Here is an 11,318-nt window from a genome sequence, read left to right on the forward strand (position 1 = left end):
AAATCATTGTGTCCGACTGAAGGCCTGGGAGAGGGTGATGGTTCAATGTGATCCTGTGTGGCTCACGCCTATCGGAGGCCCACCGTGCTGCACAAACTGCGCCAAGGCATGCGGAGGTGACGTGGCATGCCCACGGCCCCGGGGTGCTCCCAGGCTCACCCCTGAGAGAGAATAACTGGGAGAAACAACAGCCTCTCAGCCCCTTCCAAGCCGGAGCCTCAGGGTGCTCTACTGCACGACTCCAGGGAGCACCCTTTACATGGAGGAGACCTTAGAGATGTCTACACACATGGCCTCTTCAGATGGCTGGCGCCTTGGAAACCGTGCGTCGGTGCTGCACAGAGCCACAGCGGAGCACATTCATCTCACGCTGATCTCCCCAAGCGCTAAGAAGCCTATTCTTGGCAGCCCCGTGAGTACAGGAAACAGTGACCTCTCAAAGCCGGCCTCCAGGCCTTGCTGAGGTGCCTCTGGGTGAGTTCCCCCCACTAGCCTCTCAGTGACTAGTCCCCCACTGGGCCATGTGTGCCACCCAGGGAGGCACCATTTCCTGCGTTCACACTTTCCTGTAGGAACGGACATAATAAGGCAAAGTAGATTGTGGGAAATGCATGGATCCAGGGAGCCACTCCCTCTCTGCCACCTGGGCCTCTCTCACCCTTCATTTTAAAAGAGGGGACTGCTTGGTCCCGCCCCCCCACCCCACCCCACCCCACCCCGGCTAAATTGTAAACTCCCCCACAGAAGGTTTTATACCGAGAGAAAACATGTCCTCTATTGTCCAAGCCAGGATGGCTTCTAAACGGAAGAAGTCTTTCAGGGCAAGATGTTGAAGCTACTACTGCCACAGGCAAATGGGGCACGTTAGCCCCCAACTTAACATTGCTCCTGTCTCCCACCCTCAGTACCCAGCCCAAAACTTTGCACATTCGAAACACTTAGAAACACGAGAGGATTAAGATGTATTTTTTATTGTCTGAGCTACTTCCTTTCCTATCATCGGCTGACAGGAGCCCTGGTGGTGTGGTGGTCACCCACCGGGCTGCTACCTGCGAGGTCAGCAGTTCAAAACCACAGGCTGCTCTGCGGGAGAAAGGCAGCACTTCCTATTCCTCTAAAGAGCTGCCATCGCAGAAACTCAGTGGGCAGTTCTACTGTCCAGTAGGGTCACGGTGTCCACGAGTCGGCCCAGGTTCGAGGGCAGTGAGTTTGGTTTCAGTTTTCATTTTCCGCTGGAGCAAGAACAAGAACCACCACCGTTTTGAGCCTGCCCTGCTTTCAGCACCAAAGAAGAAAGAGGCCTTTTTCGCTCTCTACCTCGGACAAATCAAAGTCCTGGCAGACAGAGGGAAACGTCACCTCAATCTACCAGAGAACCCATAAGAAGATGCCTTGTATCTCATTGGATCCCAACATCCAACCAATGTTCCTGCAAAGCGGTCCCTGGGCCCCTCCAGGGTGGAGAGCTCCCAGAGGATGCCCGGCCTTGTTCCTGATGTTTGGGTCGGGGAGGGGGCGAGTGGGGGCAGACTTCTCACTTCCCACCGTATGGAACTTAGTAGCATAAGAGAGCACTGGATGAGACATTTGTGAACTATTGGGTCAATGAAATGTTGGACTAATACATATCCCTGAGTATGTATAGACAGTCTCCTGAGCAAGACAATGAAGTCCGTGAGAATAGGCTATAATTATTGCCTTGCTGATTTTCACTACAACTCTCTAGATGCCCCGACCTCAGGCTGCCCCCTCCGCTAGACATTTCCACTGTGGACCTTCCTCCCAGCCAAGCCCCGGATTATTTCCTTCTGCCCCCTCCAGATCCTGGCCTTGACCATGAACCACACTCCCTCCCACCCCACTCCCCAAAAGTCCCTGCATGGGAGGTGATGCCCACTAAAGCGTCAAGCAGGTTGCCCGTTTCTGATTAACTTGTTCTTTCTGACTGGAACCTTCTGGAGACAAAGGCGTGTCTCCTCGAGGAGAAATTCTATTTCAGGCTAAAGGGTAGTTGGGTGTTTCGGAGCTCTTAAAATTATACCCTACTGAAGTGGACACTTCTCTGCTGACCCGCAGAATCAAAGAGGACAGGGGCCAAACCCATCAGTAGCCGAAAAGTGGAGTTCTGGGCAACGGGGCATGTTCTTGGGTTTTGTCTCCTGCTTGCTCACAGCCCAGTCTCGTGAAGACTAGACATGCTGCCGGACCCTGTGGCTCAAGTCTGTGTGATTGGTCCCGCCACAGAGCCGTCTGAAATGACAGACAGTGATCATTAGAGGGTAACACAAGAAGCCGGGCATCAACAGGGATCCTGGAGGGTTGGGGTGGCTCCGGGGGTGAGGAAGATTGGAACACATGCTGGTTTGCAAATATCATGTTCCCCGGGCAAATCCCAACAAGAAGGAAGAGGAAAAGCCACCGCATGGCCAAGAGTCTCCTAAAGCCAGAGAATTGAAAAGGCAGAGATGGGGGCTGGAGTCTCGTCTTCTTCGTTGGCTTTCTTCACAGCTGGTTTTATTTTTGCAAATGTACTGGAATTCAAATGCTGATTAGAATTAGGGTCTCAGTTGGAGGGTTCAAACAGGACTTTCTCTCTCTAATTAGGGGGCTGCCTCTCATCAGCTCCTCAGCAAGGAACACATGGCTGCCACTTGCCCAGACTGCGGACAGGGACAGGGTAAGCCCCTCCTGTGCCCCCTTCTCCTGTTGCAAATGCAACAAACTCCTTCTCGGCCAAAAGCTTGCTGCCTCCAGAGACCGGCCAAACTCATCCAATGCAGCGCACTGCCAGTGAGTTGATCCAGACTCATAAAGGTCCAATGGGGCAGAGAAGACTGCTTCTTTGAGTTTCTGAGAACTGAAATCTTTACAAGAGGAGAGAGCCTCATCTTTCGCCCATGGAGCACCTGCTTGAGTTCAAACCTCTGACCTCATAGTTAACCATTCAATGCATATCTCACGACATCACCAGGGCTCCCATTTGCACCTCCTAGGAGTCCTAAATCCTGGAGTCACACCTGCACAAGACACCCTCAGCCCATTTTTCCAAGCCTCTTCTGTCCCATTTTAATGTCCCTGTCCCCAATGCCCAGGACCATTCCACAGCACCCCTCCCTTTTAGACTTTTCTAGAAAGATTAGTACTCACTGAATTAGCACGGTCCAAATGCCTCAGATTCTCTGCTGAGCACCTGGCACCACCATCACATTTAATCCCACAACCCAGACACCAAGCTAAAAGCCTGCTTCTGCAACGCAGACATGACAGCATCGTGCATGGTCAAAACTAAAATCATCTCCGTGACTCACAGTCACGCTGCTTGTCAACCGTGCCTTCCCTCGTCTCTCTCATTCAAAGCTTGCCTGTTATTTACCTCACACAAAAAAGTTATGCCAAATGAGATCATTGAGGGTAAAAGAGTGAAACTATTCCCTGAACCCTTGAATCTGACTCTCAGATCATTAAAGAGTCAATAACCTCATCGGTGTTAAATTGGTCATATCGATAAAGGTTGAAAGGGTGGTGTTCAAAAGTCAAATCATTGTGAATGAGAGGGAGTGCAGATTGGAGACCCAAGACCCATTTCTAGGTAACTGGACATCCCCTTACAGAAGGGTCGTGGGGAGGAGATGAGCCAGTCAGGGTGCAGGGTAGCAATGATGAAACATACAATTTCCCTCTAGTTCCTAAATGCTTCCCCTGCCCCCACGATCATGATCCCAATTCTATCTTACAAATCTGGCTAAACTACAGGATGTACACTGGTACAGATAGGAACTGGAAACACAGGGAAACCAGGACAGATAATCCCTTCAGGACCATTGCTGAGAGTGGCAATACTGGGAGGGTGGAGGGAAGGTGGGGTGTAAAGGGGGAACTGATTACAAGGATCTACATATAACCTCCTCCCTGGAGGATGAAGAACAGAAAAGTGAGTGAAGGGAGATGTTGGACAGTGTAAGATATGACAAAATAATAATAATTTATAAATTATCAAGGGTTCATGAGGGAGGGGGAGTGGAGAGGCAGGGGGAAAATGAGGAGCTGATACCAAAGACTCAAGCAGAAAGCAAATGTTTTGAGAATGATGATGGCAACAAATGTACAAATGTGCTTGACACAATGGATGGATGGATGGATTCTGATAAGAGTTGCACAAGCCCCCAATAAAATGATTAAAAAAGAAAAGGGTGGTGTTTAACCTGTGGTCCTTAGAGGAACTGCAAGCAGCCTAGTGTCCATCTACATGCATCAGAACATGAAAGTGTGCCGTACTACTTAGTGTTGGGCTGCAAGTCATATGGTCGGCAGTTCAAAACCAGCAGCAGTTCCTCTGGAGAAAGTCTGAGCTTTCTACTCCCTTAAACAGTGACAGTCTCGGAAACTGATGGGGAGTCACTATGAGTCATCCCTGACCCGATGGCAGCTAGAGTTGAGAGTTCAAATACTCAAACTCACTGCTGTTGGGTTGGTTTCAACCCTAGTGACCCTACAGGACAGGGTAGAACTGACCCCGTGACTCCTCATAGGAATAAAAGCCTCCTCTTTCTCCCATGGAGCAGCTGGTGGGTTTGAACTGCTGGTTTTACAGTTAGCAGCCCAACCCACAACCCACTGCACCACCAGGGCCCACTTGACGGCACCTAACAACATTTTCAAATAAGAAACAAACTGAGTTCAAAGCACTACTTTGGAAGCATGCCTATTAAATGGACATTTATGAACTTTCTTGTTTAAAAGATGAGCTGCCTCTGGTATCTTAAAAAGTTTGCTAGCAGCCATCCAAGGAACAACAGTTGCGCTTCATGTGCCTGGAATGTCAGAGGAAGAAGGAGAAGGAGGCGGTGAACCACACCATGAACTGAGCACTATAATGAACTCAGATGCTGACGGCATCCCCCATAGGCCAGGCCAGAAAGACTGGACACAGAAACCTCACTGAATGATCTGGGCCCTACCTCAAAAGTGCCTGTAGCCCTTGGACTTAAGACTGAAAATCCTTGATGAGAGAATAAACAAATGACATCCACCCCCCAAAGACTATGGAATTTGCAGCCGTTGGACCTCGGTTAGAATCCCTGTCTTAGCAGGTGTCCAAGGAAAAGGGACCCACTATATATTTACTATCTCAATATCCTCCTTGCTTCAATATGACAGGTGTTCATCTGAAAGGCAAGGGTCTGCCCTTGTAAGGAATGATACAGGAAATTCCCCCCTAGCACCAGTCTCCATGCTCAATGTAAACAGAGCTCGACGTAAGTTCGTGTAAAAATTCGTCTGCACAAAGCATGACCTCATGGATTGAGACTGGCAGCTAATTATACTCACATAGCCTCCTTTTCTCAACAGTACCTGAATTCAATGCCTCGGATAAATTATTGATGTTATCCGTGGAATTGTCTTATAACCTGATTGATAATGATTTGTGTGTTGTTTTGTCATAGAATGATAAGAGAGATGAAGTAAGTCAGAGTCATACATGACCTGTGGACAAGCAGATGGATTCTAGGCTCTCACTTAACCCGAACCCTAGTCCAAGAACAGTTAGTTCTCATGACATGGCCCTGCTCGATATTCTCCTTCATGGCGTGATCACTGAAAATAAGGTGCTCCAGCCAAGTGTGGTGAAGAAAGCAGATGGTCCCCGGCTAGCAATTGGAATAGTGTCTGGGGTTTGAAAGGCTTGTGCTCAAACAAGCAGCCATCTAAGAAGCATCAACTAAGTCCACGTGAAAGAAGCACATCAGCCTGTGTGATCCAAAGATGACAAATAACAAAATCCAAGGATGATGAAGGGAAAAGTATCAGAGCTTAAAATGTGAACACCCAATTTGTAAAAGGCTATGGAGGAGAGTGGGATCCCAAAATTCGTCTGCAGAGCATCCAGTCTGATTAAGCCTCGGGCAGATCCTCTTTGTCATGGTCAAGGCATAGGGGCAGTTTGGCTATCAGACAGAGATTATTGTAAACTTGATCGTGGTGGAGGGCACTATGGTATAATACAATACCTGGTCAGTTGACCTCCCTCTTGACCCAACTTGCATTTGATCTGGATTTAAATAGTTCTCCCTTGTTCCACGCCAGAACTTTTCTCTCTGGCTTAATATAGTTTATGGTCTTTTCTTTCTCCCTCTATATTTTCAGTCTTATTTTTTCATATTTTGTGTGTGTTGTATTGTTTTTTATTGTTTCTGATATATTTCCTAGTTTGTGAAACACAAAGGGATGGAATGCATGCAAAAATAAACAAATAAAGAGGAGGAGACACAGAATGTGTAGCCAGTTACCTCTGTACACAGTGACCTCCTGAGCGAGGAGACCAGACACAGTGGATGGAGCCTGGCTACCACTGCTGAACATTTTCACTGAAGACTCCATAGGACAGCCCTAATCAAAAGGAGGAAATAAAGAACAGAATTTCAAATTCTCACGGACTCCAGACTTTCTGGGACCATGAGAGTTGGACAACCTCCTGAAACTATTACCCTGAGATCATCTTTAATCCTTAAATCAATAATATCCCCCTGAAGTCTTCTCAAAACCCATAGTAGCTGAGCTTAGCTGATCAGAAAGGTCAGCCTCGGGCACTGGGCTCTGTTCGGATCTATTTCTGTGAGGGCGGAAGGTTAGATAGAAGCCTTAGTGGCAGTGAGCTTATGTTAATGAACTGCTCAGACAAGCAGGTGAGACTGGTTGAACAACTGGACGAATGTAATCAATGTCATTACATGGTACCTGTAGAAACTGTCGGGCTGGTGTAGGTTTGGCTGTGTGCATTCTCAACAGCAATACGTTTGGGGTTTTTTGGTTTACATTTTAAAGGTCTTTCTATGCAAGACATTTGGAAATCATGGGTAAAAATAATATGTAACCCCCATCCCAACCTTGCCCGCCGAGATTGCTTCAGCCTGTTCAGCAAATACTTATTGGATGTCTTCCATATGCCAGATCTTTTCATTGGCCTCAGGGCTGTATCGATGAATGTAATAGGTTAAAATCTCTGCCCTCAAAGTTAGCCAATCACAAAAGGACATATATGGTGTGCGATCATTAGTATAAAGGAACTTATCCAGGTAAAGGTTGTTCATATTAGAAGGAACTGACTTTGATGGAGGGGAGGGGCAGAGAGAAGCAGTCAACTACAGAGCAGACCGGAGTTAACTCGAGTGAAAAAGAGGCTAACATTCTACAAGAAGGAAAGGAGGGGAGAAAAGTGGAGACGAGGGGGAGGGGCAGCGATTGGGGGCTTGATTGTTGCCTCAAATTGCTGAATATGAAAATGGTGATCTGAAATGTCCCCCCACCCGATTCATCATAAAAAGTTGATTGAAAAGAAAACCCACAAACTGTGCCCTCCTAGAACATTTATTTTAGTAAGAGGAGACCAAAAATAATAGATATGAAAATATATTTTGTGTTAACAGGGGAAAACTCTGCAGTAAAAATAAAATTGAGCAGCATAAAAGGGCCTTCAGTGTGTCGGGTGGTGGGGTGACAACTTTAAATGGAGTGGGCAGCTTAGACCGCACTGAGCTGTGCCTTTGAACACAGGCTGCTAGCAACATCCTCAAAGAACTTTGATGGTGCTGTTGGGCAAGCCTCGAACTGCTAACGAACTGCAGGTTGTTGGTTCAAACCCACCAGCCATCCCATGGGAGAAAAAACGAGACTATTGGCTCACGTAAAGATTTACCGCTTCAGAAACCCTCGAATGGGTCATCGGGAATCAAAATCAACTTCAAGGCAGTGAGCTGCCAATGGGATGGATCTTGGACAGGTTTGCAAAATAGCTACTGTGCCCCAGCTGCTCTGAGGCAGGAAGCTGGGGAGGACGGAAGGAAAGTGGGGGGCTACCTTTCCATGAAGCAGCACCCTTTCTTCCAGATCCTTGTTTCAGAGGTCCAGTGCCTCTGAAACCTTCGCCTCAGTGTTCTGATTTGCCTTCCCATCTTAGCGTAGGTTCTAACCCACTTTCTAGCACATTTCATTTCCGGTCTTGAACATGTTGATGTCTGTCTGTCTGTCTGTCTGTCTGTCTTTCTTTCTTTCTTTCTTTCTTTCTTTCTTTCTTTCTTATAATAGTAACAGTTTTCTGATCCTAAGAAGTCAGGGCAATGGTTACCTCTGAGGGTCAACGCTGAGGGAACTACTGGAGCAGTGGTTCTCAACCTTCCTCATGCCATGATCCTTTCACACGGGTCCTCATGTGGTGGTGACCCCCAACCATAACATGATTTTCGTTGCTCCTTCATAACTGTCATTTGCTACTGTAACAAATCATCATGTCAATATCTGATAGGCAAGCTGTATTTTCATTGTTACAAATGGAACATCATGAAAGCATAGTGATGAATCACAAAAACAACATGTCACTATATATTGTGAAATATTTATGTCTAATGACAAATCAATGAAATGCTGTCTTAAAGCATGGTGTAGCATGGGTAACAGTCTTCACGCCGGTACTTGCATGTGGGCGTAGCTGCATGTGGGCGGACCCACCTGGAGACAGATAGAGGAGAGGTGTCTCGGTTCCTAAGACATGGCAAGTATGTGTTTTCCGATGGTTAGGCGACCCCTGTGAAAGGTCGTTCAACCCCCACAGGGGTCAGGAGCCACAGGTTGAGAACCACTGTACTAGAAGGTGCTGATGAGTATTCCCTCTCTTAGCCTGTGGTGTTGACTTCATAACCATACAGTAAAAAGGTGCACATATATGATTTAGGTATTTTTTGCCTTTGATCTGTTACAATAAAAAACATTTTAACTGAAGACAGTGCTTTGGCTCTTGAAGAGGCTGCAGTCACATGTTGGGGTAGACAGTGAAGCAGGAGGGGATTTGAAAGTGTTGGGAGGCTGGTCCTCCACCTCTCCTTCCATCTAGCCAACCGCTCCTGCCAACTGCACCTGCTCCCTGGGCCTCGATGCAAACACCCTCCTGCCCAAAGTCTTCCCCACCCTCTTCCTCTTCGACCACTCTGGGATCGCCCCTTCTGGTTTCTCTTCCTCCCTGTCTTCCTGCAGACCTTTTCGGTAGCCCGCAACCCTCTACCTCTGCCCGGTCTTTCTATCTTGGTCCTAGATGGCTGACTTTCAGTTCTGGGTACCCAGATGGTATCTTCTCTCCACACCTCCCAAGTCCCCTCCCTAGTTTCTTTTTTTATCGGTCCGTGGCAGCACTCCCTCTTCTGGCCCCTCACCCCAATCCAAACACCACCTGAGGGAAAAGCAAACAAACTTTGGCTCCAAGGGAGATGACCCACGGCTGTCGAGTTGATTCGGACCATAGCAAGTCTGTAGGACAGAGCAGAACTGCTCCTTAGAGTTTCTGAGATTCTCCATCTTTATGGAAATAGACAGCCTCATCTTTAGCTCCACCAACCTCGTGGTTAGCAACCCAGCACTGACCCCACAACACCATCAGGGCTCCTTCAAAAGGAGGTGAGTGGAGACCAAGTGGAGCCCTGATTATCTCTGACCTTTTTACGCTGCTCAAACTGGCTTCTGGATTTGAAAAATCGCTCTCCGTTTCAAAGGCCTCCCATCTTTAGACAGGACCAAGGCTGAAGACAGAGGCAGCAGTGGCTCCCTGGTAGAATTCTCTCTTTCTGGGCAAGAGGGGTTGGGTTCTATTCCAAGACCATGCATGCCATGCCCAGGTATGGCCCGTCCATCCGGGAGGTCATCGTGTTGCTATGATGCTGGACAGGCTTCGGTGGAGCTTCCAGATGAAGATGGGCTAGGAAATAGGCCTGATGATCTGCTGCTGAAAACCAGCCATTGGAAACCCTGCAGCTCACTCAGCAGTGCTCACAACAGCAGGGCTGTGGACGGGGCCAAGAGACCAAAAGAAGTAGAAAGGACACCACAGGCTTGGGGGAAAGGGTCACCATACACAAAGATCATAAAACAACCCATCCTAAAGTAATGATTAAATGGAATGACGGTCCAGTGAAAAACAGCAGGTGTTTTGACTAGAATACCTGATTCGAATGTTATATGGAAAAAAATGGGGTTAAGGGAGACAATGCTCGGTGTGAGACAAGAAAAAAAATAGTAATTTATAAATTATAAGGGTTCATGAGGGAGATTGGGGGGGGGGGGGAATGAGCTGATACCTGATGAGCTGATACCAAGGGCTGAAGCAGAAAGAAAATGTTTTGAGAATGATGATGGCAACATATGTACAAATGGATGGATGGAGGGATTGTGATCAGCACTGTATGAGCCCCCAGTAAAATGATTTAAATAAAAAACAAAGAAAAATTAAGACGATCCCAGGCAGCTCTGACAAAAGAAAGGAGTGTGAGAGTCTAAACCCACCATGTATTCAGATGTGTTAAAGAACTGTGACAGCGTCCCATGAACAGATAAGCCAATGGAACAGAATAGAAACGCCAGAAATATATCCACTGCCATTGGGTTGATTCCAATTCATAGAGATCCTATGGAGGAATCACTATGAGAGTAGACACCCTTGTCGCTCTCTCATAGAGCAGGTGGTGGGCTTGAACCATTGACCTTGCAGTTAGCAGTCCAATGTTTACTATAAAGTGCTACCAGGGCCCCTTTAATCATCATAATCATATGTATGTGGGTATGATTTCGGTGTGATAATGTGATATTTTAAACATCATTGAAAAATAGGTTATTCAATAAATGGTATCGGGCTATCTTGGTAGCAAGCTAGATAAAATTAAACTGGATGTATTCAATTTCAAAATTCAAAATTGATCAAAGATACAAAATGTAAATTAAAATGTCAATTAAAACAATTCCACTTTTCTCCTAGTAGAATGGCAAAATTTTGGAAGTTTGCATACACTTCCTGTCGGTGAACTGTACAGAGAATAATATGCTCAGATGTAGCTGGTAGGAATGAAAATGAGTATAACTCCAACACAGGACAACTGTTATCTATCATCCCACAAATGTGCTCACATATAAGCAGACTGGTCTTCGTGGAGGTTGGTGGTTGCAGCAGTGTTTGCAATAATAAAAGACTGGAAACATCAATGTCTACTCCTGAGGAACTTCGCCCAGGTGAACAAATGGGGGGACGTCCTGACACTGGAAGTCTGTGCATCTTTTAGAGACAGAGGGCAGGCAGGAAGGAAGGAGGATACGAGGAATGGAGCAGAAGTAGGAGTAAGGAGGCCTGGGTCTTGGCGATTAGTCAATGGAAATGCCTCGGCGTGGTCTCACGCGAAAAACACAGCATGTGGCAGAGTGTGATAGATGTGAGCAAAGTAAGGGGGGAAAAGACTGTGTATTTATTGTGATAACCTTGCAAATTCACAAAACAAAATCGGAATGGA

The sequence above is a fragment of the Echinops telfairi genome, unplaced genomic scaffold, assembly GCF_000313985.2.
Source record: "Echinops telfairi isolate 266 unplaced genomic scaffold, ASM31398v2 ScPeMD7_3533;HRSCAF=4204_1, whole genome shotgun sequence".
NCBI classification, from domain to species: Eukaryota; Metazoa; Chordata; class Mammalia; order Afrosoricida; family Tenrecidae; genus Echinops; species Echinops telfairi.